Raw genomic sequence first — 27,709 nt, 5'->3', positions numbered from 1 at the left:
TAATTAAGATCCATAGCAGTCTGCAGCTTACATAATTTTAAACTATTAGAGATCGGAGTCAGCTTTAGAACACATAAATTCAAGTTGTTGTTGGTTGCTACTGAATGGCAAGAGAGGTAACTGGAGTGTTGCCATCTTTTGGTTATGTAAATGAGAAAATATGCAAAATCTCCACTCTTGTTTGGGCCAAATATTTGTGAATAAAATTTAGGCACTGCCTCAGAATGGGAGTGTGTATGTGTGTGTGTGTGTGTGTGTGTGTAAATAAATACAAATATATAAAATATGTATTTATATATGCATATATGTTTTATAAGCATATACAAATATATATGAATATATATGCATATGTATTTTATATATTTATAAATTTTTTAAACCATGCCACTATATATTCACAGTAGATGTGTTCCTAAACCTCTACAGGATGCAAACAGCAAGAAAACAGAGCCACTGAGTGTAAGAAGTTTGTCCCAGTGGCCTAAAGACAGATGGACTCATGCACAAAAGTCCTCACAATTTTTGAAGGATACCAACGTAAACTTTTAAACCAAATTAAAAATTACAAGTTGGAAAATGTTTGTGGGTTATCAAAACACTCTTTATGTCTGGCCTGCTCTGCACTGACTCATATTCTTGCAAGTCTCATGGGACACCTCTTAAACACACTTCACCTTTCTTTCTTTGGTTTCAGGGTAGAAAGAGTCCCTTTAACTCCTGAAGACAGTAAATCACAGTTTGTGTGGTGGTTCTCAGAAGACACTTAAAGGGCTGAATTGGATGCTCTACATAGCACCCTTGCCAAAAGAGTTCGGAAATGACTTCCAGCTTCCCACAGTAATAAAATGGCACTGTTTGGCATCTTTAAGGTAATAAAAGTGAAATTTTTTCCATTCTAGTAAATGAGAAGAGAGGCCTGGTTGTTTTAAAAACTGATTAAAATTCATGTGTTTTCCTCAAATTATAGAGCATGATATGAGCACGCTTACACGTGAACTTCGGACCACCTCAGAGCTCTATTAGAGCCAGCTCTCTGAGGGAGACAGGATGTGCTAGTGGGTCAGTTGCAAGGGAGCCTGGGAAGGACCCATCAGGTGCTGAGAATACCGAGGCCATGGTTCAACAGGGGGCACTGTTCCTCTGAGTCCGTGGTGAATGCATTCAAAGTGCGCCCTTTGGAGGGTTGGGGGTTTTTTGTGTGAATTTTGTTTTGTTTTGTTTTGTTTCTTTTGGCTTGAAGGAAGCGTTGTGGAAGTTCGTGAGTGCTTCCGGCACTGTTAAACAGCTGCTGAGTCTCATCACAGACTCTGGCTGCATTTTGGTTTTGGGAAAAGCTCTAGCAAACAGGTTTCGTGTCTTTAAGAAAGAGGCTTGTGCAAGGAATTATCGTCATTTGTATACGAGACATTTTAGATTCAGTCGCTCTCCACGTTTCAAAGGAAAATCCTTTGTCATTCCTTTGAGTCATAGGGACTAAGAGGAAGTCTGATCATCTTCCATTTCCCATCTGGGTATTCATAAGGCACCTGCATCTCTGGGATTTCTCCTAGACTACACAATGTTACCAACTGACAACAAACATTGTGTGAAGGAAGACCACCCTTCAGGAAAGGCACCTGTATGTGAGAAGCCTGTCAGCCAAAGGCACGGGATGTAGCTTTCTCTCCTTCGCCCTTATTTCAGCTGTACCAGAAGTAGAAATTACAATTGTGGCTGGAAAATTGTGGCTGGCTGGAAAACACGAGACAGATACTTTTTACATGTAGGCCAGCCCACATTCGTCTTTGTTTAATATGCTGCAATTACAAGGCTATTACAAACAAATTAGTAGTATCACGGAAGAATTTTTAATGACTTACTGATTTCAATTATTGCCAAATACCTTCATCTAACCGTCACATCCTTAATTAAGAGACACCGGCATGTGTGTTTGTATAATCTCTTTGTTAAAATTATGCGATGGTGGCCTCAGCAGTTAGGGGCTGGTCCATTCATTAAGTAGACACAACCATCAAAGAGGTTAAGTCGATATTACAATAGAAGCAGGATGTGGACACACCCAGTTTAACAATAGTGGGGAAGGAGGTGAACTTAACAAAGATATGATAAGAGGAAGGGGAAATATTGCTGCAATGCTTAATGATGGTCTGTAAACACTCGAGTTCATGTTTATTAAGCCTCTGACGGCTCACTTCAACAAAGACAGAATTAGATGTACATGCTAATGCCTTTTGCTCACAAATACTCCCAATGAGTATGACCCAAATCAGAGCATCTGACTTCAGTGGGTAACCATCTGTGATAGAGAGGGGAATGTTTCCTTCTGGGCTAGCCCAGAAATACCAACAGAGACAGGGTTCCTGCAACTCGTCCTTGATTTTCACCTTCAATAAGTATTTACCTATCAAATTATGTGGTCTCCAAGCAGATTCATGCAGAGGTTTTAGAAAGAAACTTATAGCCCCTGATACACTGCTAATCATCCACAAAATATGACATGACATGTTTAAAGACCTCTCTTTGCCCTTATCCCTCTGTCATGTGATTTAGCCATTCCTCTCTATACTTTGAGCTAAGAGTTTTTAATGGCCAGGGAACATATTTAACTATGCGCAGAATAGTCAGTAGTCAATCAGTAAGTATTTGCTGAATGAATAAGTAAATGAAGAAACATGTAAAAGATAGTTTCTCATTTTTCTCATTGCTAAAAGGAAGTAATCTTACTTGCAGCAAGTATGTAAGGGTAAGAACATTTATGTTCTTGATTTTTTTTAAGTGTAAATAATTTATCCCTTAAAAATATAAACTACACTGTGCTACCCTAAATAACCTTCCTGATGAAGAGTAGTAAGAGTTAAGAAAATAAATAGCTAGCAAATTCAATATCTCTAACTCTTATATTAGCAGGAACTTTCTAAAGAGTTTCTAGTTGTATTTCGGTCTGTCCCCTCATCCCTCACTTATTACCTCCTCATAATTTATTTATCTTCTATATTCCAAATATTCCTATGCACTTGTAGTAAATAAAATAATCAGTTTCCTTTAAACATTTCTAATTGTGATCTTCTATTCTAACACATCTATTTTGTATTCAACGGATAAAATTCCATTTATCCATTCACTTCACATACATTGGTGAGTGTCTACCATGTGCAGGATAACCTACCAAAATTTAAGGATGCCACAGAAAACATTCAGTTTCTCTTTATTCCACATGTTTCAGAGTTCACCTAATCCCACTGGTTTGCTTTGATTTGACCAGTGGTCCTAAGTGATCATATAGCCTGAAGACGTGCCATTACAAGAGTGATTCTGAAGGTTGTCCAGGTTGTCCGTACCTAGGAACCTGTGACCATGTATGTAGTAAAACAGGTTCTGAATTTCATTCCCTTAGAATCAGGCTCAGTAGATCTGGCACAGAGCCCAGAAATCTGTGGCATTTCTCACAAGTATCCCAGGTAATTCTCAGGCAAGTGGTTAAAGGAACATGCATTAAGAATCATTGTTTTAAGAATTAAAGAGATTTTCATGACATGCTTTTTTCGGTATAACATGTCTCTTCTTTTACTTCCTCATTATATTTTCTCTATAAAACACAATTTAAATATTCCTGAATTGTGTTCTATAATTACAGAAGAATATGTTGTGATCCATGAGGACTACTATAGTATTTTTTTGTCCCTCTAAAAGGGATGGGGATTAATGGGGATTATTAAATGTAATTTTTTTAAAAAAACTCACATTTTGATAAGAAAAATACTTCAATTGCCATCATTCAATTCTAAATTGATAATTCGTAATGAGGGAAATGACGGATTTTTGGTCATTAACTTTAACTATCATTTACAGAATGATTTTCAGAAGTTTCCACTAGGTAATTTTTTTTAACAATTTCTTTTGTAATTTTCCCTCAAAATATTCCATTGGGTCCTAATATAAATCTTACCTAGGCCTTTAGAAAAGAGTAAGAGACGTTAAGATCTATTTTCCTTCTTATGTCAATAATGCCTTACTTCAAACTCTTTGAATGAATTATTTTTCTCTATAAGTCCTTCAGTAATATAGCATCATGTTATGGGTTGTGGACAGAATGACATTATTTAAGGTCAGAGTAGACAGAAAATCTGTGACCAGCCTCTACTTCTTCTATCAGGGTCTATCATTCTCCCTTAGAAATGTTGGCTTATTATTTCATAATAAGAGCTCCAGACATGATTTTCTTGCTATTAAGGTTGATAGGTCATTTCATTAAGAAAATCTGATATATTTCTAACCTTTTCTAATTTGAATGTTGTCATTGTGGGATCTGGTGACTTTATTTTTCTTAATTCAAGGGTTTGGTTTTTTTTTTTCCAATTCAAGTTTAATTAACATATAGTGTTATATTAGTTTCAGGTGCACAATATAGTGATTCAACAATTCTATCCATTACTCAGTACTCATCACGATAAATGTATGCTTAATCCCCTTTACCTCTTTCACCCATCCCCCCCCCCCCCGCCCCCCCCCCCCCCCCCCCCCCCCGCCCCAGTCCCCTCCTCTCAGGTAACTATCAGTTTGTTCTCAGTAGTTAAGAGTCTGGTTCTTTGTTTGTCTTTCTTGCAAGTTTTGTTGTTGTTGTTCAAAATAAATCAGTAATCCCCAAGCTGCTTTAGGAGATTTCAGTTGATATTAGCCTAAGGGCAACCTTCAGTCAAAGGTGGCACCATTTAGACACTTTCTTTGCATAACAATACACATTTACTTTTTTTTCCCTTTTTAAAAAGAACTTGTTTTAAGAGGCTCACTTGGAAACAGCTCATAGTAACAGACAATTTTGAAATGTTCAGTTTCTTTAAGTGCTCTAAACACATTAACCTGAATAATCCAGCTCACTGAAGACTGAAAGCCATTCTAGCTATTTGTGAAAACATTGTGTCCAACACCTGGTTATCCAACAAATATGTTAGGACTAATCAAAATAAAATGAACCATAACATCTCCCCCTCTAAAAACAATCAAAAAAATGGATTTTTATTTTGAAAATTTTAAAGACTAAATAAATTTGAAATGCCGTTTTAAAATATGTATTTCCACATGATAATATGCCCTTGGGCCTGGAAACAATTACAATAAAATTTTGTGGAGAAAACCCCCCACTGGTTTTGTGGTGGCATTTCTGCCATGGTTCCAATTAGAACTCCTATAAATCTTGGAATTGAGCAAATAGGGAAATAAAATCCTCATAAAATACTTGTCTGTATTCAAGCCGAAAAAATGAATTTGGATAAGATTCCAAGTCAAACTTTATACCTGTTTTCCAAACTGTGGCGATTTACCTAAACAGTTCCAAGTTAGAATATATACTTCGATCTTTCCTTTTTAAATGAAATCATAATACTTTTGACCCAATTCCCTACACTAATGTAGCCATTTCCCCACATAGGGTTCTGTTAGGAGCCACAAATAAATAAACAATTGAAATGTTTTCTCCACAAATAATGCTGAGGCAGAGAATGCAGGGATCCTGGGCACTGGGGGCCAGGGCCAGACCAGGCAGGGGAAGTCAGCCTTAAAAACGGACAAAGAAACTTTTGATCAACCCCTTTACAATGGTAACATGTAAGGTAGAGCACATTTACACTTTTGGGGACTGTTGAGCAGCAACCTCATAAAGAAAATCTTCCTTATCTTTTTAAATGTCATAATTGCATAATTATGAATGTTATGCAAATTATCTGTTACTTGCTGAATGACGAATCCAATATACTAAGCATCCTTAAACTTTGGAAAATGCATGAATACCTCTAGGTATACAGTGTTTTCAAATGATGCAAAGAGGTAAATACAAATGCTTTCTGGAACCATGGGCAAAGCCTTTGAAGAAACATTTTTTTTTTTACATTTTATTTATTTATTTGACAGAGAGGGAGAGATCACAAGTAGGCAGAGAAGCAGGAAGAGAGAGGGGGAAGCAGGCTCCCCGCTGAGCAGAGAGCCCGAAGTGGGGCTCAATCCCAGGACCCTGAGATTATGACCTGAGCTGAAGGCAGTGGCTTAACCCATGGAGCTACTCAAGCACCCCTGAAGAAACATCTTTAAACAGGAAAATCCCTTGAGGAGAGACCTGACTCACTTTATAAACGAAAAATGCTGTCAAGAGGTAGAGAGAGTCCATCCTATAGTTTCAGTTCATCTAATCCCATCAGAGTTGACACCACTAAAGTAGTGTCTCACAATGAAAGCATCTCACCGGTGAAGGTATACCTGCCTTCCCTGTCTTCTAGAAATAAAAGGAAAGTATTCTTTGTCTACCCTAAGCAGTGGAGAAAGTAAATACACTCATAACTAGGCAATGTTTGTTGTCAGTAGGCCTGTGATTGTAATGAAAGTTCATAATCCTTTTCTTTTCTTGTAAATACTCATTTACAGATATTAAAATTATATATAGACAAGGAAAGAAAAACAGAAAGAAAAAAGAGAAAGAGAGAAGAAACCACTGGCCTATAATCTGCTTTTTGATCACTTATAACAATAATGCCGAAGTGAAAACAGATAATTAAATTAGATAATGCTTTGGATAGGAAAAACACACTTAAAGCACTCTGTTTGAAAACGTTAACACCATAATTCTCATCAGCATATTAGATATCATCCTTCCTCCAAAAGACTTCAATCTCATTGGATGTCTATCTCCTATGCTTCAGTTTTTGTGAAAGGCTTTTTGTTGTTAAGTTGTTGTTTTAAGTTGTCTATCTGTCCTCTATCAACAATCCATCCACCTATGTAAATGTCTTTATCTCTATATTTATCTAGATACCTTCTAAAATTGGAGGAAAGAAGCTTTTTCAAATACCTTACCAAAAACCTCCCACACTAATAAAATCAAGTCAAAATTATAAGAAAATGAGGTGTACAGCAGGAGACACCGCTACTTTTCACTAACTTCAACTCAGCAAGATTTTCCATGTTTTCTCAGTATTCTTTTGCTTATGAGATAAAGTGTGTTGTTTCATCCTCCAACATTGCAGTGATGGTAACACAAGGAGTTTTGATTTGAGAATCTTTATGTGGCATAATTATACATTCTGTCTAGGATGCTATCGACGGGAAGCAAACTATTTCTCTCCTTCCATTGTCATGCTTGGTGGAAAGGCCAGATGGGTCCAGTAGCTAAAACTACAAAAGAAGCTCTCCCAGGTCATTGGTGGGAAGTTCGGTGTTACTGCGTCTCTAATAGCGGCTGCTTCTGTTTGAACTCAGGGTTATGAAAGATGAACTACATTAAATGCTAAATCATTAAATATCAGCTGAGTAAAAGCACTGTGGTGTGTTCCCTGCTTAAATCACCAGCATCTGTCTTCTCACATGCAAAGAGTTGCTCTTTACAATCATGCAGCAAAAACACTGACAGAAGGGCCAAGGCTGAAACCGCACAAAAAACCTCAAACAGCATCTTTAGGGTTTTCAGTTGGTGAGTAAACGATCATCAGCAAATATTCAGCAGTGGAACCAAAGCACAACATTGCATTTAACACAGCTATAAAATATTTAGGAATGCATAATCCCTTTAGAGCCTCATTTTTTTTTCTTCTATTATGTGTTTATTCTTCAGGAAAAGAAAAACAACTGTTTAAATTGTGTCCACCTAATACCTCAGATTTACTGCAAAGCCTACAATTTGCTGGTTTCCTTTTGCTATTGATCCTCCTGTTACTTATGGGGATGTGAACATCGTAACCCGAGATATAGCTCATACTTATTCAAAACTAAAACTGTACAGTAATAGATGCTGTAAAGTAAGGTTGCAGGACCGTTAGAAAAATTAGACCCTTCTCATCTACTTGAATTAGGTGGCAGAATCATCTCAAACGGCAATTATAGCTGTACTATCCACTCCCCGCATGGCTCAGCTTTAGAGTAGTAAGTACACTCACGAGTACAAGCCGTGTCGTAAGACAATGGTCTTTATCTTTATGCCGCACGTGCTTTCATGGTGCCTTGGCCCACCGTGGGTTTGTGTTATCCACCCAAGCACTGGACCTGTCATGACGGGGTCGTACTAGCTGCCAGTGTCGTGGCAAGATACTGAAGGTAACCACAGAGCATCTCAACTACGCATTCTTTTCCCCTCCCCTGAATATACAGTCTACCGATCATTTTTATGATATGCTTATTTTGAAAATGTATCCTGTCATGTCATTCCGACACTTGTCTCTGCTGGAAACATATTACTTTCTATAGATGGTAGAAAGAGGGTCTCTAAAGTGTTCTGAGTAGTTATACTTACAGACTCATTTCACTCAACAGATGAAAGGAAGAATTTTCTTTTCATTTCTATTAAAAGATGTCATAAAATTATTTTTGCATCAGTCATAGAACAAATGAAATTTGGAGGAAAAAATTTTTCATGAGTGCTCTACTTATTTTAAAAATACCTGAAAGTTTAAAAGAACACATATTTTTATTTTTTTAATTTATGTCCTTTTTAAAAAAAAAGATTTTATTTATTTATTTGACAGAGAGAGAGATCACAAGTAGACAGAGAGGCTGGCAGAAGGAAAGGGGAAGCAGGCTCTCCGCTGAGCAGGCAGCCTAATGTGGGGCTCGATACCAGGACCCTGGAATCATAACCTCAGCCGAAGGCAGATGCTTAACCATCCGAGCCAACTCACATGCCCCAAGAACACACATTTTTTTAAAATAATGATAAAAAGATGAAAGACACACATTTTTATATCTGTCAAACTTCTTTTTTATCAGTATTGTGTTATTTTAAAAAGTCATAAAGATGTATTTTATCATAAGAACAAATCTACCTTTTCGTTGTTCTATTAAATGGCATGTGCATCCAGTAAGAATACCAGGGAATATCTTATACTCATGATGCACTATTTTCTTTAGTGAAGAAGCACTTACACTCTTGTCATGAACTCTGAGGACTTGGAAGATCATCTTATTGTGTGGCCTTAGGAACGTATTTATCAGCTATTGGCCACCATTTGCTCATTAGTGCTGTGGCGATAATAGTGCCGATCTCATATATGTGTGAGAATAAAATAATAAAATGAAATAAGTAGTTATCATAGTACCTGGCACATATTAACCTCTTAGAATAAGTGAAATGTTGGTTTTGTTCCAAAACATATATAATGTGTTTCAAAGCTTTATTATGCAGTTTACCATGTTTCCTATAGGTTCTTCTCCTTCCCTGCTTTGCTAGGCATTTCCTAAAAAGACTTCTTTTTATAGCTTCTCATTCCACATGTTTTATCCACTGGAAGTCTTTCTGAGACCAACCAGCGAGACCAACTTGCAAATATATTAACAGAAAACGAATATGGCATGCAGTTACCTCTTTGGGGACATAAATAGACAAATAGAAAATGTCACTAATGTCACAGTGTCGTGTTTTAGAAGAAATACAAATCTCTGTGAACTGCTGGACATGATTTTGCTAACACGAAAAAGAAAAGACAATTTTCACAAAATTAAACTTAACCCTCTGGGACATGGTTATCCTCATGTTTGCTGCTTTTAAGATTTTATTGGCTTACACTCACATTCAGGTCAAACTGAAGACAGTCAAATATTATTTAGTAGCAGTAGCGGGGGGTTGAGGGTAAGGCAGGCATGCTCAGGACGTTGTCTAGAGCACAGAAGCACGAGATACCTATTATTCAATACTGTCTTATCATTGTGTTAAAAAATATACATCCAGACAACCCAGAATGTTCCCTGGACAGAAACGAGACTTTAGAACTATAAGTGTTTGTGTCCTTAAGAGGAAGAAACGTGAGTCTGTCATAATGGATTCCGTAACACGGATTCCGAATACTGATACACAGCTACAAGAATCGTTCAGTGCAGTGTTTCAAATCTTTGTCAATCAACTTCCTCTTATTTTCCCGTCTCCATAATGATGTTCTACACATCCACGTGCTGTATAAATAACAAAGATAGAAGCATGAGTATTTCACGGCAAAATGCTACCTGAAATGTAAAAAGAAACCACTTAATTAATTCTTAAACCACTCAGACTAATTTTATCAGAGATTAAGTCATTCAACAAGTCATGTCATTACTGAAGCCAAGGTTAAATTGCTCTTTCTAAAAAATATAAAGCCAATCTTTAAAGAGCTTTACAAAAATGAAAGAACTGATTGATCTTGCTTCACTCTCCTGCTGAAAGAAAAGCGATCTATCCATCTACCCAACGTATCAGGCTCTCTATCTAGTTACTTGCTTTTTTTCCGTACTGGTTACAAAGTTTCCAAGGACAATACATTTGAGTATGATAGTGCACATTCATTTCATAAGGACACCTCAGTTTCTTCTCATTTTTTGGAGAAGGATGAATTTTGTCACTGAACATTCCAAACGCATGTTGCTCAAAAGGAGTCCATTGCTCACCAGCACTTAACGGAAATCCTGAGCTTAGGTGTCTGAGAGCCTGCAAAAAAGGATGAAACGTCACCCCGCAATGGCCATCTGTTGAGTGTTTTCCCGACAGCTGTATCTCTTGGCCATCACAAATATAGAGCATCGCAAGAGGCACGAAGGAAGTGCACAGCCGTCAGACACAGAGGAAAATTCCATGTTCATCTGTGAAACAACATTGCTTTTAATTGCCCCATAATGATTTTCTAACAGACACAATGGTATGTAGTGCAGTCTTAGAGTTGATTTAAAGCACACAATAAACCACAGTGCAGCTGAAAAACCAATTGAGACTTCTTAGTGCCAGGAAGGTTTTTGTCCTACGTGAATACTTAAGAGCAATTTTCACCAGCTACTCTGTCCACAGTCCATTTTTACCAAAAATAACTGCCTCTATCCTTGTGCTGGGGCAGTTTTGAAGAGTAAATGCACATTTTAATTTCAAATATCAGTGAAGTTAAGCTTCGGTTTCATTTTTAATCTTTGGGATATACAATTCTAAAATAAGTTCATTGGCGAGGTGATGGCCCCGAATCTCACTTTTCTGATTTTTTTTAAACATTAATTTTTTTTTGTTTTTTTAAAGATTTTATTTATTTATTTGACAGGCAGAGGTCACAAGTAGGCAGAGAGGCAGGCAGAGAGAGAGGAAGAAGCAGGCTCCCCGCTGAGCAGAGAGCCTGATGTGGGGCTTGATCCCAGGACCCTGAGATCATGACCTGAGGTGAAGGCAGAGGCTTTAACCCACTGAGCCACCCAGGCGCCCCAAAACATTAAATGTTTTTAATCTTAGCCTTCAGTGTAAAAGTCTAACCATCATCAGACTTTGCTTCTTCTGGAACATTCTCTGACACAATAATTGAGGTAGTCTTGAGATGAAGGAATTGGCTCCTCAGACACTGAAATCTTTGCCTTTTTAATGGGGTAATTAATAACAACACTAGAAACTACTATTATTTGAGGCCCCACTATGGGGCAGTCTTCCTCTGAGGACTTCAGAGCCTGGAACTTGAAAAATTCCAGTCAAAACGACACTTTATGCAAAAGTGTGATACGCTGTTTCTGGGAATTCAGTTGTCAGAATATGATGGATTAATCAGGAGAGGCTTTCTAAATCCCACCCCCGCCCCCGCTCCATTCCATTCTGTAGCATAAAAGAAAAGAGAGACACAGAAAGACAGACAGAGAGAGAGAAAGAAAGGAACTTCAAAAGATCAACGCTTTTACACTTTCCTTTAATCCCATCACCGTTATTATAATCACCAACATATGTTAACCCTATCACATACATACACAACACAAACATACACACGCACATGCACACACACTCACGCATGTACTCTAAACTCTCATTTTCTTCACCAATTGCCAGATCTCACTTATTTGTACACCGTCATGTTACGACCTGTAACTGCTACTCAGTAGTGTGGCACCAAGAGGTATTTGGTGTCACACTAAATGTTGTACCCAAATTGAAAACAAAAACAAAAACAAATCCGTGCACAGTGCATTAGGTACATTTTGGACTCATTATTTTTCAGGGGAAGAAAATCACTGTCAAAATGAGCCCCACATGCCATTAAGTGATATTCTTGGAGGAAAAAAAAAAAAATCAGAGTCACCTACCCAGGATCCCAGATGACACAAAATCTTGGAAAACACACTTTTGACTCCTACTACCTACATTTCTGAACTCTCCATAATGCATTCCAAAAGCAGCTTTTGCTCCAGTGCCCCACTGTTCTTGGTAGTAAGGCCTGTCTCTGGACCTAACTTCCTGGTTCCACTACTTCACTGTGAGGAACGGTGAGAGACAATAGCTAATTGTGCTGTCATGTGGATGCTACTCTTACTTCTTTTTTTTTTTTTTTTTAAGATTTTATTTATTTCTTTGACAGAGAGAGAGCACAAGTAGGCAGAGAGGCAGGCAGGGAGAGAGGAGGAAGCAGGCTCCCTGCTGAGCAGAGAGCCCGATGCGGGGCTCTATCCCAGGACCCCGAGATCATGACCCGAGCCGAAGGCAGAGGCTTTTAACCCACTGAACCACCCAGGCGCCCATTACTTCTTTATTAATCCAATAGATATTTGCACTCTTGTAGTCTCTTATTGTTGGGAAACATTCCCTTGTTTAAAAAAAATTGGGGGTCGCCTGGGTGGCTCAGTGGGTTAAGCCCCTGCCTTTGGCTCAGGTCATTGTCTCAGGGTCCTGGGATTGAGCCCCACATCTTGGGCTCTTTGCTCAACGGGGAGCCTGCTTCCCCCTCTCTCTCGGACTTCCTCTTTGCCTACTTGTGCTCTCTGTCAAATAAAAAAATGGAATATCTTTTTAAAATAATATATATATATATATATATTTTTTAATTGCATACACAATCCAAGAGGCGCCAAGGAGCCAAACCTAGACTATTCAGTAATTTGGGAAGGGAGGAGGAGGGTATAAATACAGCCTAAATCTGCTCAAAGAGTACTCCTTGTCCCTAAATCAGTAGTGGGACAGGATTTCAGCCTACCTTCAGTGCCTTGCCTATCAGAAACACAACCCTCACTCCTACTGGGCAAAATCAGTTGCCTAATGAATGCATGCATCAAATGTCTACTTCCTTCAGGGGTGCCCTCATCTATGACTAAAGCATTCTTCAGTCTCTCTCTCTCTTTTTTCTTTCTCTCTCTCTCTTTTAAGATTTTATTTATTTATTTGACAGACAGAGATCACAAGTAGGCAGAGAGGCAGGCAGAGGGAGAGGGGGAAGCAGGCTCCTCGCTGAGCAGAGAGCTTGACGCGGGGCTCCATCCCAGGACCAGGACCGTGAGACCATGACCTGAGCCGAAGACAGAGGCTCAACCCACTGAGCCACCCAAGCGCCCCCAATCTCTCTCTTAAAACAAAAGTTTCCATACACCAAGCAATGCAGGCACTGTGGACCTTTTTTCTAATATGAGGACAATAAGGACCATGAAATTATATGCACCTATAAATGGAACAAATAAGTACAGAGTGCTTCACAGGTGCCAGCAATGTTTTGGGTAATGGAGAAAAAGGGGCAAACACATGATATAAGGCCCCCGACCTTGTGTATTTTATGTTGTTAACGGGAGAGACAGATGAGCAAACACTAGCCAGGTAGTCACAAATACTTGGCAAAGATTAAAGCCGAGTAAGGAATCGGAGAGAAATGGAAGTGGGGAGGAGGGTTTGCCGGCACGGGGTCTGGGGGCTGGGGCTTTAAACAGTGTGGTTAGAGAAGCCCTGCCTCTTGTGGTTGGATTTGAGTGGAGAGCTCTGCCAGTGTCCCAGGGAGTAGATTTCCAGTCAGTGGAACGGCTGGTGCAAAGGCAAGAGGGTGGGCATGGTGTGTTTCAGGAACTGGCTGTTTCTGAAGGCCTTTGTGGCATGTTGGTGTACAAGTTGCCAAGGCTTCGTTCTTATAAAGGCTGTCTCGTATTCTAAGATTACGACTTTGCTCCTTCCTCCCACCCCCCACTGATGTTAACATGTCTTTTCTTTAAAGAAATGATGTAAGATTTCAATGTTAGTTGTGTGTGTGTGTGTGTGTGTTTTAAATAGCCTGACTTGGCAATATAAAATGTTGGCAACCTTATGTTGTTCTCTTTTTCTTTCCTTCCCCCAAAGTAATTCATGAAATACAAAACTCTGTTAAGCTCTGGCTTAAGACGACATGTATTTAAAGTGCCAAATCCCTCCCCGCCCCCACACGGGGCCCATGGAAAAGTCCATCTTAATGGGATCCTTCGTGTTTGTTTTATTTTACTAATGTTCGTACATACTTCTTATTTTCCAGGTTTATTCTGAAAGAGAAGGAAAACACTGGGCTTCAAAAATGCACAATTTGTGTGTTTGGTTTATTTTAGTTTGTTTTTAACATGAAAAAGCGGTAGTAAAATCTATCCCTGATTCTTTAATAAAACAGCATGTCAGCAGAACAGGTACGGGAAATGGGGCCCTCCCAAGATCTTTTATAGTCTGACATCAAAATTAAATGGGGATGTTGAGAACATCTGGGCCTCTCCTCCTTCTCTATCTACCCCCAGGATTTCCAAGGGATACCCATGTTTGTTTTGTGTTTGTGTTTTGGGGGTAAGGTGGAGAGTCTGGAACTGTTTTTTGCTTTTTTGTTGTTTTGTTTTTTGGTTTTTGTTTTTCTTTTTTTCTTCAAGGGGAAAAGAGAAAACCAGATATTTTCAAGGGAATTGACTAGTAGTGGCCAGTATAACAAAGAAACCCCACGAAGCCGAACCACAACCTGACAGAATGAAAAGTGACTCCAGAGCTGCCACTCACCACAAATCCCCACGCAACATGCCAGGAAATCAGCTGAAAGCAGTAGAGAGGCTGCTTCTCAAGGGCCACAAACATGACCCCCAGAGAATCTTCTGGGCCCATTCAAATTCAAAGCTTCAAAAGGAGGGGGCTGCTGGTGGTGGTGGAAACAGGAGACGGAGAATTAGCAGCCCTGTGATCACTTTCAGGGTTATGATGAAACTGATTTAAAATGCAAAACAGTGTTCCATTGTAAACACCCAGGCAAACTGGAAGCCGAGGGGAAGTAGGATTTCATTTAGTGATTTTCAATTTTAGGATTGCAACCCTGGGGAGGGTGGAAAGATCCATGCTATTTATTTTTCCAGAACTGAGATTGCCTGTTCTTTTTTTGTAGGATAAGTGAACATGGACTGATACATTACTTCTTTGGGCTTCCATGCTAATAAGGCATACTTCCCACAGAATCTGACAGAAAGGATGAATACCTTGCCCTGCTAATGGTTAATTTGTAGTGGCATGTGTATTTCTTGAATGTTCATGAAGTTTTCTAATTCATCAGCACACAATTGGGCTTTTTTCCCTCCCTTTACACAGAATGAAATGCCGAGAGGGCAAGAGGTTCAGGGTGTTGTATTATCCCTCAGCCAATGTATTTACTACCCAAAAGTTATTGCTAATTTTTTTTCTACCTCAGGCACAAAATTGTTTTTCGGCAAATAATTTAGTACTGACCACACTCTCAAATGTTCATTACTGTCGAATCTGTCGCAGATTGCATCAAGCCACAGAGATGCTAATCTATCTCATGTATTTGAAACTCCTCTGGGAAACATATATTCGGGCTTACTGCTGAGTGAACATGACTGTTAGGATTATAGAGACCATACAGAGTGAAGAAAAGCAGCATCGCTTTTCTGACTGGAAAGTAAACAATAGGGTGATTGTTGGCTTACACGTTGGGGCCAATAGCCCTACTGCTGAGGAGCTCTATGTAAAAACCAAGATCAGCAAGCAGTCTTGATGTTTTCTTCTTGGAGTTGGATGTTGTCAAGGATTCAGATGAGCCACCCCAGTGAGTATGCAGGAAACAAAACAGGATATTCTTGTTTAAGGACTGCTTTCTGTAATTATGTTGATTTTTTATGCGACACTTGAACTTTTAAAAACTCAAGGATGCATAAGAAGTACTCCAGAGGAGAATAAATGATTGGGATTTTGTCTTAAGTGAAATGTTATCTTGCGTTCTTAACAAAATTAACTTGTTTGTATTTGTGAGTGGGTCTATGAATTAAGTATACTTAGACTATGCCTGTTTTGTCTCCCTACCTCACCCCCCTCCACCACCACCACCATTTTCAAACGGGAGGTCAAGCCGCTTTGGAACATCTTATTTCCTGCTTGGAAAAGGCACTGGGTTGTATAATTGTCTGACAGGAAAGTTTCAAGAGTACCAGGAGTTTCCCCTGGAAGGCTTGAGGGGGTAAACGTGCAGCATCTCTGAAGCTCTTTCCTTTGAGCTATCATGAGCTGTTCCATTGTTGTGTATACAAAGTCTTCAGAATGGAAACAGCTAAACTAAACTGTAAATACTCTAAGGAAAAACGTCTTTGGAAATATGTGCTGTGGGCTTGCTTGGAAACATTGTCCTTTTATCTGTCCTTCCTTGCTGAGGAAGGAACGTCTGGCTCAGCCACTTGCCGGTGAATGCTATCATGCTACAGACATCCGGTTACTCCTTTCCCACCCAAATATCAGTTCTGTGTATTAGACAAGGGATGTAACATATTTGTATGCCAAGAAATCTGATTCGGTGACAATTATTTTGCCCTTTATTTTAACAAAATTACTTCATGCTCCTTTTCTTTAATCAAAATGCCATGCAATTTCCTATTTCACTTGAATAATTCTAATAATTTTACAACACAATGAAAGGATTATAGATTAGCACAGGTCAATCTCCTCCATATTCTCCTAATTTTTCTTAAGATTCCAATCCACAAAAGGTCTTGGACCACATAATACTTCCGGGTCAAGGACACCACAAGGTCTCTGCAAAAGCACCCCAGCTGAGCAATCATATTCCAATGACAGTGTGCCCTGGGTTTTAACCGTTGTGATTCAATGGAGAAAATGAAATGTAAACTAGATGTTAACTGCCGACTTTTGTCAGGGACACGCTGAGAATGCTGATTTCACTCTAGGGGTGAGGCTTATAGGATAGAATGTAAAACGGAGCTTGGAGGTCACCCTGACTGGGTTTGAATGCCGATTCTACCATTCCACAAGCAGATTTCTCAGCGTTTCTTTCCCTTGGTTTTCTCCTTTATAAAAGGAAGATCATAATCTTTCTAATTACGCATTGCTGCATAACAAAACATCCCAAAACTTGGTTTAGACCATGTAGGTTTATACCAGCGATTTATTATTATCCTTCACTTTTCTATGAATGACTACACTCCATTGGGTGGTTCTCATTTGGGGTTGGTTATTTCGTGGGGTCAGATACTCACTGGATAGTAGGCTTGAGGGGCCTGGCCATCCAATATACTTCATTCCCGCTGTGGGCTGAGAGTTGACTTGAGGCTCACTTTACACCTCCCCTCTTTATGTGGCTTGAGCTTTCTCACAGCACGGAAGCCTTAGTCTGACTTCTCACATGGCAGCTCAAGGTTCCAAAGGAAAAAGGCAGAAGTCCAGACCTACCCTATTGTCTCTTCTGCCCTACTTATTCATCAAGCAAGGCACTAAGGCCAGCTCAGACTCATAGGGAGAGAAGATAAACTCTACCTCTCAATTTCAGGAGTAACTAATGATTTCCCGCCATCTTCAGTCTACCACAGATACCATATCTACCACATAGGATCTTGTCTACAAATTAAGTAATTCATCTATGGAAAGTACCTAGACCAGTGTCTGACACCCGTAATATATTGTCAATAAAAGTCAGTTATTTTTATGTTCTAGTCCTGACACCATTATATTCTTCTTCACATTTATTGCTATTTGAATTTACTTGTAATTATGTTTGTATATATGTATATATGGGTTTATTTTCTCTCACCTATCCAAATATAAACTTCACAACCACAGTGACTTCAATTTTTTCCCCCTCAGGGCCTAGAAAAATGCCTGGTATACAATGAGAGTACCGTGAATGTTTGTTGAATGAATAAGTGAGCAAACGCCTGACAAATATAGAACTTGGATGTTTGGTTGTGGAAAATGGGAGTGGGATTGGGGTTGGGGGAATATTATGATCAGAGAGAAGAGTCAAAGAGGATTGACATTCTGATTTATTTAAATGTTTTAGAAATTTAGATATCATCTGTTATCTGGCACAGCTTTTAACTGAAACTGTCTTTAGAAACACAAATATATGAACAAATCCCACTTTGCCTCCAGAACAGCCGACAACTGGCACAATTTGAAAACCGCCCTGTGCCACCCACGGACCTTAGAATCTGACAGGCCTGGGTTTAAGTCCCTGCTTTGTTATCTGCTTGCTTACCAACCTGACAAGTTTTTGTAAACTTCTCTGGGTTGTATATCTGCAAAATCAGGCAACAAGGCATACCTCATGGGGTTCCTATGAGAATTAAATACAATTGACAAAGGGTTTCAACACAAGTACCGGACACGTACTAATTTCCAAAAATATTGATGATAAAGAAACTATTGATATGACTTTGAATATACTTGTACTTTATGTTAGAGGAGATGGCTTTTCAGTTTTTATTTTTTAAAAAGTCCTCTTATGTCCCAGACCCATTTTAAACTACTATGAAGTTCACTTCTTATGAATTCAACATTCAATCTGTGAGCGTATCAATCCGTAAATTAACCCCTCCGCTTCACCCAGTATTCGACAGGAACTGAAACAGAATATTGCAGAAGTCTTAACAACCATGTTAAAAATAAATATTTATATTTATCAAGAAACATTGTGACATCAAAGGAAGAAAACATCACGTCCAAGGAACACTTCCTAGAATTCAAGGGGAATGCCCCCACCCCAACCCCTTCATAAGGATGTCCAAAAGTCAGTTATTTAATCAACAGATGGTACTGGTCGAGAGCTCAACAAATTCAAAGCACTCAGAACTTTAGGAATTTTTTTTTTTTTAAAGGAAACCACTTCTTGGTTTTTAGTGTACTTATTTAAAAATAAATTTACCAACCAAGATAAACTGATAAATATAACAATTATCTTTCCTCAACATACACACACACAAAATCAATTCAAGACAGGCAATTTATGGACACACACACATACTTCTATAAATTCATAGTGAGGAAATTGGACAAATTTTTTTCTGTTTTATTGTTTTGGAAAAGCTCTCAAATATTTCCTACATTGGAAAACTGCTCTAGACTATGTGGAAGATAGAAGCTAGAAAAAAAGGACTTAATAGAGAATCAATCACATGTCTTTGAAAGGACAACATTTAGCACGCATGTTGCATATGGCCGGCAGCTAGAGAGTACAGCATATATTCCGTTCTCCGAGGAACAGAACTCCAGAGCGTGCACAAACATGAAGGGGAAAGTACTTGCAAAAGTCACAGTACAGCATAGTAAAATGTAATTTGTTTTCCTTTGGGCAGGGGAGGATGTACAAATACAGGTTTGATACCAGATAATGGCAACATTAAAATTACATGTGCCTGAGAAATAATAGGTAGTTAGTAAATATCAGTTTTCTTTCCCTCTTCCTTTTGAACTATATTTTCTTTTTCATCTATTACCTCAATGCCTGAGCTTTTAGCCACATGGGCTGGTATCATCCTATGGTTCTTTGTTCTTAAGTAAACAAGCCTAATCTCCGTTAAGCATTAACAACAGCAGGTTAAGGACCAATGGTTCAGTCAAGAACCAATATGCCGAAAGCAGAAACTCGGATGAAATAAATACAAATTAAATTCATCTGAGCATTCCCATCGTTCCATGTTTAGTTTCTTCATGATCCATATATCACAAAGAGAAGCATACCAGAGCTTAACATGAAAGGGGGAACCCTCATTATTCCCTATCAAGATCTGATTGGATCAGATTTATATAAGGCTTCGTATGGGCAGAGATTGAAGTTCATGCCACCACTATTTTACTATACAGATGTGCTGACGAAAAGGAATTTTTGTTCTGTTTTTTTTTTTTTTCCTCCTTCCACCGCTTCCAAAGATTGTCTCTAGTTCTACTCTAAAACAGTAAATCCAAACGGCAAGAATTCTCCACAAAAGGCATACCTAAACATTTACCTCTTGCTTCCATATTTATAGTAATGATCACTAATTCCTATAGTTTGGATTGTCATTTGCTCAATTTATCCAACCAAGACAAAAGCCTTTAGGGGAATTTAACTGTCTAGTCTACTATTTAACCTCATGAACAAAAACACTGTGTTGCCTCACTTAAAAAGATCATTGCAAGGGTTAAGGGCAGATGAGTAGGGCGTCTACAGTCTCCTGGAATCACAAATGTACAAACAAGAAACTAATTTTTCTCTATTGTTTTTACAAAAAAAAAGGGGGGGGCTTTTTTTCACACTAGGCAAACAGCAACTGGTTTAGTCTCTTAAATTTACATCTCCTAAGTAGTCTCAGTATTCAGGCAGATTAGTTTAACAGGCCTTGTGTTATCATCCAAGGGGGAAAAAAAAAGGAAAATATATCCAAAGTCATCTGGTTAATTGGAGGAGGTGGGGGACGACGTTGTTTCCATTAAGTTCTTTTGGAACTGTTACAAGATCCACAAAATCTGTTTTTAGCTCAGTCATTCATCCTCTTGGATGTGTGATGTGTTTTCAATTTAATGATAATTGCCCTTTCCATTTCTTTGATAATTGCCCTCTCTATTATCATTTATGGAGATTCAAATTATAAATCAAGACAAGACAGCCAGAAAAATATTATGATTGTCCCTTCTGAGGCCACAGCAACTCAAGTAACACTGCCAACGTCTGAGAGTTTGAGCCATTTTCATTTGCATGTATCTGAACGTTTTATTTTAGGGTCCAGTGGTTTTCCTAAAGAGGAGGTTGCATGACAATCATAGGACTGAATGATAATGGATACAGAGAATATAAATTTAGCTTCAGTGCAACAGTTATAAATGTGTATTTGAAACCAGAAGCTTGCTCTCCTATTTGAAAGCAAAGGTGAAAAGCGGACCAGAAATGTTTGCCATCAGTCACCTGGTGTCTCCACGGATGACACTGCACAGCCCCGCTTCCCCCAAGTTTCTCTCTCCTACTCCTTTTTGGGGAAAAAAATGCCTTCTTCTCATTGAATATGCTCAATGATCCACACAATGAGATAAGTACAAACACATGAGTGAGATTTTATCTACAAGTCCAGGAACCAATAATAAAAATCTGCACCCAAGAATGGTTCTCTGAGGCGGTGCCAGTTTGTACCTGCTCAGGAGACCCTATTATTAAGTTTTCAGGAATTTGGCAGGTTGTCTGTTCCTTCAGAGTCACTATTAACAATTAGTTGTATACATTTTTATTTAAATACATTATATTAAAAACAAAGTCAGGAAATACACAGAACTCATCACTTCCTAATTATTGCAGGACTTTGCACTGTTCTCTATATTCCTGTGGGTGTTTTTGCTTATCGCACTTGAATGTTAAAAATGCCATATCATGGTGTGATCGGGAGCATCTCTTCCCAGTTCTGCATCGGTAACTTGGGACACAGGAGTAGCTTAAAATCCACGATGGCGATTATACTGCTAATATAAAAAAGTGCTACAAATCATTACTTTTCCCCCCAGAGAGCTAGTAGAAAAAAATTTTGCCGCCCAGCTCTGGACAGTAATAGGATTTTGTGACAGGGAGGACCTTGGAGCTGGGATGATCTTGGTTTCCTTGGGGCTCAATTAGGAGCTGTATGATCTCGGGCAGTTTCCTTAAATTCTCTGTGCCTTAATTTGTCACTCTCCTGCTTAATCTCCTTCAATACCTTTCCACTACTCTTAGGATAAAGTCCAGAATCCTTAGGGCCTCGTCTCCCTTATCTTTGTCCCAGATTTCTTTACTCCCTGAATCCTGTAAGTTCCTCCTGCCAAGGGACTCTCACATCTGGAATGCCCTTCTTGCAGATGTAAAATGTCACGTTCTCAAGGTAGATTTCCCTAATAGCAATCCCCTATACCTCCCACATAATAGGTTAGGACACTTGCATATAGACTTTCACAGAATCCTGAACTTGTCCTTACAGCACTTGTCAAAAGTATTAACAAAACTGTTTCATAGGTCATCATTTGCTTAATATGAAAGCCCCCTCTGTTGCCCATGTTTCTTATGCATGTTGCTTTACTTCTCAAGTTCAGGCCCATGCTTTACTAACCTAACCACTTAAATTTAATCTGTAAAATAATCTGTTTTAATAAAGAGCAGCCCTCTTTTCATAACCCCTTGTTCTACCCACAAGGCACTCCAGCATAGTGTTAAAGACAGGGTCTCTGAGACTCTCTCTTTTATGAGCTGTGTGGCCTCAGCAACCTCTCTGTAGCTCCATTTCCCAATTTTATGAAGTATAGTTAATTACAAAATCTGCTCATTCGGGGTCATTGTGAAAATGAATTGAACTGACTTCCCGTAGAGTGCTCTGAGCAGTGTCAGTGACGTGGGAATCAGTATTTAACTGTCTGGTATTATTTCTACTTGCCTTCCCTCTCTCCCTTTCCCCTAATGACATCATTTTCCAGAACCCCCACATCTATGGAGAACACTTCTTCCATTACCTTTGAGGATTATAGACGATCCCACAGCTTTAACTGTTTATCAGAATAACACCCAACTCTCTTGCGCTAGTTTCTCTCTTAATTTATACTATTACAGTCCTAGCTACTTATTGTCACTTCCATGAGAGTTTTGACACAGAAAACACAAGGTACCACACCCAAATCCATCATTACTCATCACCCGAGTGGGGTCTGACATCCGTATTTCTGTTAACATCATCCTGATTTCTCCAGTGAGGCTCCAAGTTTCTAATTCATCTATGTCTCTTCTCTCCCCCGTACTGCACATCTCAGCAGTTGCCAATTTCTATTGATTGTCTCTGAAATACCACTTGCATCTTTTTCTTCCTTTTAATTCCCACTGCTCCCACCTAGTCTAGGTTCTCATTAATCTCTTTCTTGTCTGGACTATAACAATAGCCTACTCTCCAATCTTCACAGCTCTAGACTCAGCTTAACATAACAAGTGCATTCTTCCAGAATCAGACACTCTCAAAACACATGTTTCTCTCCTCCCTCCCTCCTTCTCTCTCCATTGTGTGATTTTTTAAAAAAGATTTATTTATTTATTTATTTGACAGAGAGAGATCACAAGTAGGCAGAGAAGCAGGCAGAGAGAGAGGAGGAAGCAGGCTTCCCGCTGAGCAGAGAGCCCGATGTGGGGCTCGATCCCAGGACCCCGGGATCATGACCTGAGCCAAAGGCAGAGGCTTTAACCCACTGAGCCACCCAGGCGCCCCTCCACTGTGTGATGTTTTATGTCTGTCTTCCGTCTGTGAAAGCAGAGACCTTGACCAACAAGTTCACCTCTGTGTCCTCAATATCTAATAGTACCAACAAGAACTGTTTATTAAACTTAGTACTACTACTGTTAAATATTACTATAGTATTAACATACTATATTATTAATATAGAATATCACTATTAAAATATACGATCAAATGTCAAACACTGCTCAAAGTATTTGTTGAGTTAATTATTGAATAAATCTGTTTCTGTCCTTTCTCTGATCTATAGTACATACACTTCATCTACTTAGATTTCTGGTTAATTCACTCCCTTGCTCAAACATCCTCAGCCCTTCCCAATTGATTGCCTACCGCCTTATGTCCCCTTCCTGGAATTTGAGGCTCCAGTTAGGAGGCCAGGCTTGCCTCTCTGAAAGCTCCATTCCACTCAGAACATTCGGAGTTGCTGCTGTTGTTTAAATTAGGGAACTGATAGTATTAGTTGTGACCTCAAAAGCCTCCCCAGCCTACATCACGCAGCAGAACCAAGAAAGCCGCCCAGCTATTCATTCCCAACGATTACACTTGTTTCTGAAACCAAAGGTGCAGTTAGTTAAGAATTTTAAGAGTTGATCATCATAGATCATCATAGTTCCAGCAGGAGCCACAGAAAAGGGATGTACTTATTTCAAGATAACAAACTATTAAGGCTGCAGAATTTTTGCAAATCCTACCAAAATAATTTTGCCTTATTTAGATGTAAAAGACAAAAAAGGTTAAGGCTAGAAATTTCCTCTAGTTTACTTAAATTCATTACACTTTGCCTGTTTTTTGTCTAGATAAGATCTCATCGGATGCACTTTTTCTCTAAACTGGCTTCTTTTCATTCTTGAGCTTTTTCTTGTATTGAATTATGTACTCTCTGCTCGGTATATACTCCGAATTATAGTTTCTCCATTTGCATCTTGATGATCAAAATGTTGTTTTCATATTACTTGGAATTTATTTCTTCTTGAATCTCATAAATTTCCCCCTAAAGCATGGTTTAAAGAATACTCATTCTAAATTGATTGTTAAAGATCTGGCCTTGCATTTTTATTTTATTTTATTTCTTTTCAGTGTTCTTTTAATACTGATACCACTGCTATTAGCATGGGTAAGACTTACTCAGATAATGGGGCACCTGGGTGGCGCAGTGTATTAAGTCTCAGGTCAGGTCATGATCCTAGGGTCCTGGGATTGAGCCCCGCTCAGCAGGGGGCCTGCTTCTTCCTCTCTTTCTGCCTGCCTCTCTGCCAACTTGTGATCTCTCTCTGTGTCAAATAAATAAATAAAATCTTTTAAAAAAGACATATATAAACTTAATTATATTTCTGTAACATTCTAAATTATCTGATATAGTGTGCCTCAAAATTTTAAACCACATGTCTAAACTGTCAATAAAACATTGAAAAATTTTTGAACCCTGCATTTTCAAATATAAATGCCCATTCAAAAAAGAGAAGCCTGGCTGTCTGTTCAAAAGCTATATTCATTACTATAGTTATCAACAATTACTAAGTTACCTTTGATCCCTTAAAGATAGCATAGTCTGATAGCCAATATTACTTCATCCTATAAGATAAGCTTCTTTTAAAAAAAAAAAAAGATATTTTATTTTTAAGTAATCTCTACACTGGAAGTGGAGCTTGAACTTACAACCCTGAGATCAAGAGTCTCATGCTCCACTGACTGACCCAGCCAGGCACCTCTAAAATGAGCTGCTGCTGCTTCTTCTACTTCTTCTTCTTCTTCTTCTTCTTCTTCTTCTTCTTCTTCTTTTTAAAGATTTTATTTATTTATTTGACAGAGAGACAGATCAAAAGTAGGCAGAGAGGCAGGCAGAGAGAGAGAGAGGGAAGCAGGCTCCCTGCTGAGCAGAGAGCCCAATGCGGGACTTGATTCCAGGACCCTGGGATCATGACCTGAGCCGAAGGCAGAGGCTATAACCCACTGAGCCACGCAGGTGCCCCTAAAATGAGCTTCTTTATTACAGATAGAAATATCCCTCTTTTACAAAATTACATAATCAGGTGTCCATTATTTCTACATTAATTTCATTTCTACTAGTTAACGGTGAAATGAAGAAATTGGCAAGAAAAAAACGTTTAGTGCTACTTTATTTCTTCAGCTATTTCGACTGTGGTCTAAGATATTATGCTCATCTATAAGTGGACTTATTACCAAGGACATTATGAAGCCTGAAGATGAGTCTACCTAGCAAACTTTCCTTTGTTACTCATTGTAGAACCCTTATAGCTATGTTGGACCCTCATCATAAAACATGGTGGTAGGGAGAAAAATTCAGTGTTAGACTTGGTGAACTGCATCCAAGGATCGCCATTTTGATGTAAGATCACATGAAAGAAGGGCGTATGTCCATTTTCCATCAACCGTCTTAAGGTCAAGCTTTGTAGCCTCCTTCAGCCATCTGGTCAAAGCCTTATGTCATCATAAAACACTTTTAAAAATCCTGCTCTGTTTCCCATCAAACTTAAAATTTGTTGAAAAACTAAAAATTACTGGTCTCCAAAACTTACTCTCTTCTTCTCTTACTAGTAATTTATACATATAAAAGCATAAGAAAGCCACATTCGGGATGCCTGGGTGGCTCAGTTGGTTGGGTGTCTCCCTTTGGCCTGGGTCATGATCCCCCGGTCCTGGGAGCAAGTCCCTCATCGGGCTCCTTGCTTGATAAGGAACCTGCTTCTCCCTCTGCCTGCTGCTCCTCCTGCTTGTGCTCACACACACACTCTCTCTCTCTGACAAATAAATAAATAAAATCTTTAAAAAGAGAGAGAGAGCCCCATTCTTTGCCACATATTTCCATCAAGGATATGAGTGATGATTATAAGTCCCTTTACATTCAGGAAACAACTATTACCTCATCTAGCCTCCAAAATGCATAACAGTTAGCCCATCTTGGAATTCTATTGTTTAAAAATTCACTAAATAATGCTTTTTTAATAGGCCATCATTTCTTGGTCCGTTCCCTTCTTAAACTCTGTCCCTTTTAGGCTAGAGACAGTGCTTGATTTTCTCTTGCAGGTATGAATCACTTGATGGAAAATCTATCCATCTACACACTGCTGCATTAAGAATGAATTTTAAGTCTTCAGAACCTACAAATAGTACCTTGACTTTTAGAGCCTAAAGTGAGTATAGGAGAGAATAGTACTTAACAGACCACGAGTTGGATTTACCATCTCAGTGCTCTGAGAAACCGTAGCTAACTGCCACATAGTACCGTTTCTCTAAGTTAGCATTTCACTCCTTGCAAAATGTTTTTGACTGGAGTCGACATGTGCAACAGAGAGAGAGAGAGAGAGAAAGAAAAAGCTATTACTGGTAGTAAAATAAATGCTCACCGCTTGAATGGTAATAATCAATAAATAATAAATATGCCTTCCATCAAATATGCACAAGGTAAATTAAACATACTCATTTTATTAAGAGAGAAATGAATACGTATCTTCTACAGAAATGGAATGAATGGTCTGAAGTCTTTCCATCACGTGTGCAATGAGGGTTAAACATAGTGTCAGGGGTGAGAAAACAGTCAGGAGGCCCATTTATGGTTGCCGTTTACAGAGGTTCAGAGAAGTAGCCACTGGCTTCTGAGGAAAAAATCCCATTACCAATATAAAAAATATAAAGTTTCTTCCCTGTCCACCAATGGTGAGCAGCCACTTTCTTTGTTTTAGGACATGTGTTATGTTTCTTTTGAAACTTTAATCACTGTTGACTGATCCTAAAACGAGCCTGGTTAACCTTCCCTTACGCTTTTGGAAAAGAAGAATGGACAACCGAAAAACACACGTGGCTCCCAAAGACCATGAAAGCAAACACAGAGTTTGTGTAATCTGTGTGTTTTTAATACATGGCTTTGGCAGATCTGAGGGATATGGTTAACCTAAAGAAAGAAGAAAAATCTTCAGAGCCATTTTATTATGTACATTTTAAGTGTTTCTTGCATTCACATTAATATTAACTTTATGACCTACTCACATCGTGGTATAGTCATTGAAGAGGAACCCACGCACCCTCCCCTCCCTGGGTAAAGACTTGCTTTCTGATTTGCCCTCGCTCACATCTGTGCTTACCGAAGGAACAGATGCTCGGCTTCCAAGGGTCTGACTTTGGCCTTTTCCCTCCTATCACTAGAGCAGAAAGAAAGGGGGTTCCCAAGTGATGGTGGCAGCTTTCCAATGGCTGACCTGGGCTTTCACATTTAAAGTAAGCAGGTGGCATCAATGGACAGTCTAAAGACTAACAAGATAAGAGTGCAATTGATCTTTTTATTAACCGGTGCCCCCAGGTTGGGTAAGGGGTGGGGGGAGGGAAGCCTGCTCCTCCCTCCTGAGTTCAGTTACTCGGCTCAGTTCCAAAAACATTTTAAACCCGTTCATGTTTTTGTCTGAGCTGATTCTCAAAGCACAGAGACACCGACACAGATACCCCATGTCATCTAAATTCTTTCTTCTCTGAGACT

The 27,709-nt window shown here is 39.0% G+C and overlaps 1 protein-coding gene across 1 annotated transcript in view; it reads left to right on the top strand.

Moving 5' to 3' along the window:
- ADGRL2 (adhesion G protein-coupled receptor L2) overlaps positions 1 to 27,709 on the top strand; it is a 630,223-nt gene that overhangs the window by 94,598 nt on the left and 507,916 nt on the right. The window contains exon 3 of the mRNA XM_046010332.1: positions 695 to 869. The gene's annotated coding sequence lies outside the window, so the exon portion shown is untranslated. The remainder of the gene's footprint in view (positions 1 to 694; positions 870 to 27,709) is intronic.

Source organism: Meles meles, chromosome 1 (genome assembly GCF_922984935.1).
Source record: "Meles meles chromosome 1, mMelMel3.1 paternal haplotype, whole genome shotgun sequence".
In the NCBI taxonomy this organism is placed as follows: domain Eukaryota; kingdom Metazoa; phylum Chordata; class Mammalia; order Carnivora; family Mustelidae; genus Meles; species Meles meles.
The sequence above is the reverse complement of the archived record's forward strand: the minus strand, read 5'-3'. Positions and strand labels throughout refer to the sequence as shown.